This window comes from Triturus cristatus, chromosome 7 (genome assembly GCF_964204655.1).
Source record: "Triturus cristatus chromosome 7, aTriCri1.1, whole genome shotgun sequence".
In the NCBI taxonomy this organism is placed as follows: domain Eukaryota; kingdom Metazoa; phylum Chordata; class Amphibia; order Caudata; family Salamandridae; genus Triturus; species Triturus cristatus.
Window position 1 is genome coordinate 1,023,561,503 of NC_140590.1, and position 6,000 is coordinate 1,023,567,502.

Consider the following 6,000-nt stretch of genomic DNA (forward strand, 5'->3'; position numbering starts at 1 on the left):
GCGTGTGACGCCCAGCCACCTCGCGCTCACAGGTACAGGAGGCCCGTGCTTAATTTGTAAACTAAAATGTACCAGGGCCCTTGTCAGGAGGCCACTGCAACTTCTCCCACCCATTACCCCTGCGAGTGCTGCCAATGACGTACAAACACAACTATTAACCACCACTCACCAACAAGTGTAACAATTGGGCCTATTCCGCTCCCCTCCAGCTATGAGAATGGCTTGGGCGGCAGATATGAGTCGTTTTCAATGTACACTGAATTAAGAAACTAGTAACTACTGTTACTGTGCCCAACTCTAAAGTAGACAGGCACTGCCACCACGTGCCACCTAGGCTCCGGTGTGGCCGATGAAGTCCCGGCGCCAAGCACCGTAAACCACGGGCTCAAAATAAGCACAGCAGGAGGCCAAACTCGGGATCCCGCCCAACTGGACCCCGCTTCACTGGCGCACAGATGTCCACAGTACCGACACCGCAACACGCACAGTGCGTACAATGTAAACGCACGCTCAAGTGTACACGAGACCCATGGTCGGGATGTCGGCTGAGGGATGCTGTGAGAGCACAAAGAGGCAGAATGAGGGCCTCACTCAATCCCTGGAGGAGCGAGGGGCGTTGGTGACTGCTAATCTTCAAGGGTCTGGAGACAGAGAGTCATTTGGGGGGAAGCCGAGCAGACATAGAGGAAGAAGGCCCGCACGGGGCTTTAGGCCTGGGCCTCCCCGGCGGACACTCGAAACCAGCTCTCTAAGCCCGACGCTCTGCTCCGGGGTGAGTGATGCTCTAATGCTATCGGGCCCCAGATAAGGGAAGGATGTTTTGGTTGGTGGGAGACTCCAGGGGAGGGGGGATATTTCTTCAAGGGAGGGCCCCCGATCCCCACGCTGTCTGCTGGCACCGCTGCTGCATACATGTCACTTACCCATCCGCATGTGTGCCCTTGTTTGCTGGTTTTCCTGTGCCCGTGATCTGTTGAGGAAGTCTCTGCGGGGAAACAGCTCGGCAGGCTCTGCTCCTGCTGCAGATACGGTAAAGAGGGCAAGCCATCCAATCAACAGGCATAGCCGAGCCAGAGCCAAGGTTTGGCACCAGCTTTAGGAGCCAGGGCCGGACTGGGAACCCAAAGCAGCCCTGGCAAACTTTGTCAGACCAGCCCCCGTATGGTGCACAGCGCTACGAGCGAGCCTGACCACTACAAGGGGGTTGGGGGGACTCTTCCCCCGCAAGAAGATTTGGGAAAAAATGACAAAAATGGGGCATTCTACAACACATTTTTCATTATATATTTGGTAAAACATTTTCATTATATAATATTTTATATATTATAAAGCGCAGAAGAATGTTGACCTTACAGTGCACTAGGATAGGGCAAACTTAATTGGGGCTCTTCAATGAGTCCCTCACTAACACCCTCCAACAGTGCCTCTCACCTCTCCAAAGCCCCTCTCTCACATGTATTTCATTTGTTTTGTAGCACCTCGCATACCAGTGTAAGGTGTCGAAGCCCTGTATATCACACGCACATACAGCGACAATGAATCATACGCATGTGAACCGGTGTATGGAAAATGTTAGGTAAGACAAAGGGGCCTACAAGGTGTAGGATTCCCATGTCATCTATACTGGTAGGCATTTTTAAGAGTGCTCGGTCTGGGGAATTTCAATCCCAGGATTCAAATCCTAAAACAGTGGCTAGAGTTAGCTTTACTAATAAGAATTTATTTCCACCCAAACAAACCCATTTTAGCAAAATTAGGATAATGTAGGACAGGAAAAAAATATAACTTCCTAACCTGGATTACGATTGTAATTTATGAACTGCACAGTAACAAAAGGATCTCTGTGACAAAAGCATAAACCCACTGAGCTATGCACATAAAATACTTTTCTGTGATCTGCTCAGTACGCATTCTTTGCAGCAGGCATATTAACCCTCTGCGCTACCTTAGATGAGTCAAAACTGCCACTAGACAAACTCTGATCTCTCTCCAGCAGGTACATTAGTCACCAAAGTTATCTTGGCACTTTTCTTGTTGCCTGAAAACTGTTGGATATACAATGAACTCAGAAGTGCTTTTAAAACTGCTGCACTGCTACAAATCTGCCCCCCAGTAACAAAACCGGCCTCCCACCCTTTCAGCCTCCTGGGGAAATGCCTGATGCCCGGTACGGCCTTCCGGCCTTGTTAGGCTCCCGTGTATGAGGCTACTGTTGAAAATATTTGGTAACAAACATCATGTTAGAATATGACAAGTCTTCCAAATTCAACAGTGTGTTCCCCTAAAATGCATATATACGTTTCACCTTAGAACATTAGATTATATCTCTGCATTGAGAAGCTCTGCATTGAAAAGTATGTATTAACAGAGAGAGTTTTTTAAACAGGAACTTGGAAACTTTCATGCTCCTCCTCGCCCGCTCCACTCTGACGATAATGCTCTTTACGTACTAAGAAGCAAGTTAGTTGTCATGTGTACCATATACCTAACATACATGCTAATTATGGACTGGGAAACAATATAGGCTGCTAATTCAAACATAATAGGTTTTTGTACAGTGCACGTTCTGGACTCACCCAGTTGAATGTGCTCTCATATGAGACCATGAATAAAAATGAGTTTCAGTGAAATAAACAATGTCCCCAGAATCAAACAATTTGATCAATTAAGGAAACCAGGATTGATCAAAGATTTACCATTTTCATGCCGTGCAATTCAGTCACTAGATGGGTATCTCTTTCTCACATCAAAGGAGTTTAATTGTTGGCGTATGAGATTAGATGTGGCAAGCTGAATTCACTTTTTTGGCAGTTTTGCATACGGGGAGCCTTGCCCAAGTGCATAAGAGGGATTGACAACAGGTACAGACTAGTTATACCTTTTTTTAATTTTTTGGTATAGTGGGATTTGCCTCGCTTCACAGGATGGTGCCCACGGGCGGGATTTGAACCTGGCTCCCCATGTTACATGGTCGGAGGCTCTATCTACTAGGTCACTTTGCCTCCCTTTAGAGCCTGGCTTGTTTTGGGCTTGAGGTTCCTAGAGGACCTCGAGCTGAGCCAGAGCCAGGCATTTGGCTTGAGCTTTCAGTACCTCAGCAGGATCGACTCAGCCATCCCTCATTGTGCCGTCAACTAATCCAGCTCTCTTCTAATCTGTAGGATTGTTCATCCGTCGCTGAAATCCTTGATGTATTCTGGATGGAATGTGTAGCATGTGCTATATGAGGTATTATTATTGTAACAAGTGGTAACTTCGAACCAGGGGCCTGGATAGAGCCTGTAAAAGAAAGTAATGACGGTGTATTCTCTACCACGTTGTAATGACACACAAGTTGGCATGAAACTAGAACTTTACACAGAGGGGTGCCTGTGCTTAGTTTGGTGTAAATCAGTACAATTGCTTTTGATTAATCTGCGTTACAAAAAAGTTTTGCAGACTTTAAGAGTTAATCTGCAAATTACTTTTTTATATCTTGACTGTTGATTATAGCGCCTTTGAAAAGCAGATCGTCAAATTCTCAGCAGATAATGCACTTGAAAGGTGAAGGATTGTAATAGGGAGCATTTGTTTCTCAAGGCTGAATGAAATTTAATTACATTGGCCAAATTTGCAGAAATTAGCACAGAAATTAGCATTAAATTATCGTATGTAATTTTTTTCCACGGGAGACTGGTTCATGGAGAAATTGTATAGAAGAGAGAGATTTTCTGCTTGAAACAGACTCCTGCCCTTTTCTAGCCAGACTTTTATTTGAAAGGTGTGTGTTGGAGTACAAAAAGGGTCATGTAAATTACCATTAGACACAATTTGCTCTTAATGTGCGAGTTCTCATAGCTTTGTGACTTTTTTCATTAAATTTCAGAAAGTTTCATGAAAAATTATGTAATTTTCCACATCCGTCATTTTCTCCCCTTCTTCCAATGTGATATCGGCAGATTCTTGGAGGGTTTGAGGATCCGAGGGATCCGACTGGCTGTCAGCAGCTGAACTTTTTATTGTGAGTTTGTTACAGGATGTAAGGTACCAAGGGCCGTATGTACATAGACTAGGAACAGTGATTTCCACATAGCGAGTCCATCCGAATCACTATCTGGAAATTGCTATTCCTTATGTATGAAACGTTTTGTGTCATACTTATTTCTAGTGGGTCGCAAATCTAATGGCCTCATGAATATTAAAGAGGTAGGTCGCAGTGTGTGACCCATTAGGAATTGCATCCATCACAGGTATGGTGGCCGGCTGAGGTCAGCAGACCGCCATGTCTGTGACTGTGTTTTAATAACGTTTTTTTTATTGAAATGCAGCCTGTTATTCTTAAAGGAAAACAGGATGCATTTCAACAATGACAAATTAAACTTTTGTTTCATTGTTTTAAGAGCAGGCAGTTGTCTCTGGGACCACTGTCTGCTGTTAAAATAGTTTCCCCAATATTCACAAAGGGGAAGGGGTCCACTGGGGACCCCTTTCAATTTGCGAATACATTAACACCAACTTTGAGTTGGCGGTAAAGTGCAAATGTTTTGCGACTGCATTTCGGTCACAAAACATTTGTACATGCTAATGCAATTTGGTATTTGGAATAAGGCCCTGAGCACCCCTCTTCCACATACCGGATCGCAGAACCCAAATTTTGATTCGGTAACAAGTTAACAAATTTCAATTTGGGCTTTGTACACTCCCAAAAGCATTTTTCGGATTGCAAAAATGCAGATTCTGGGATTCGTCCCGTTTGCGACTGTAAAATTGCTTTGTACATATGACCACAAATCCTGTGTCCTGAACAAAGTGACAAAGACATAGGAGGTCTGTGGGAGCATCACCTAACCCAAGGTAGGATGTGCAGGGACCCAGAGAGTTAGCTGCTGCCCCAAAAGTATAACAAAAACCTGTTTTTCTCCGAGTATTTGTGGATCCAATTTCAGTCCCATGGATCCACAAATTCTGTGGAGAGCTGCAAAGTTTTTGAAAAATTCAATATCTTTTTTGCAAATCCTGAAAAAAGACAAAACAACAAAAAAAAGATCACAGTCTTCATATGCATGACAGAGGCCATGACCGAGGAGACTGGTGGACCTTGGTGCGGCTCAGGGCTATGGGCCAGGCCCTGTGCCAGGGGCCGCAGTGCATGGCAAATGGTAGTGCACAGCTGGTACACTAAGGATTGTTGATGGCTGTGTGCAACTAGTTCAGTTGCACCCAGGCTTGTTTACTCTGGTTACAGGCCCTCTTCTCAGAGTATGCAATGCACTATTGAAGGCCATTTGCAACAGGTTCAGTTGCCCGGGAGCTAGTCCAGCACCTGAACCCAGTTCCCAATTTCAAGAATAACACTTGTATGTTCTTTACAGAGCAGAGTGGGAGCCTGAGTGTGCAGTGGTTTGGACATTCTGCATGTGGGCAACCTACACTGCACATGGATGAAGGCTGTGGCAAGCAAGGTTGGGATTTCCCGGGGTTGGGCATGACCAGACTCTGCTGAGAGACATTTCTCTGCACAGGTAAATCCTGTATACAATGGGGATTGTGTGCATAAAAGATTATACCAATCCACACCGTGCATTGCTGGAGGCGACGTATAAAGATTATCATGAAAATGCTGAAAAAGTCACAGAAAAATCTTTGTTAATGGTAAGTTATGTCTTTTGCTCATAAAACATGAACAAACCTAAGACAGTCCCTTAGAAACTCAGTTGATTTGAAATGATAGTTACTTAATGAATCCAAACCCCCTTGAAATTGGACAGTCACATTGAAGAGTGAACTTTCCTCTCAAATGAAATGCTCACGGCCTCACAATATTTTCCCCAATATAAGGATTTGACAACACAACATCGTTAAAAAAAGCACATATCCAAATAAATTGTTGTTGGTTCTTTGACAGGGGGTTTGCACTGATACTATCTAAAGCACAATAATTGGGACTTGCCAGTGGTTTGGTCAAGTTGTTTACTTAATGTGTTGTGCCTTTTGCTTCTGGTTATGACTTTTAGAACTTGG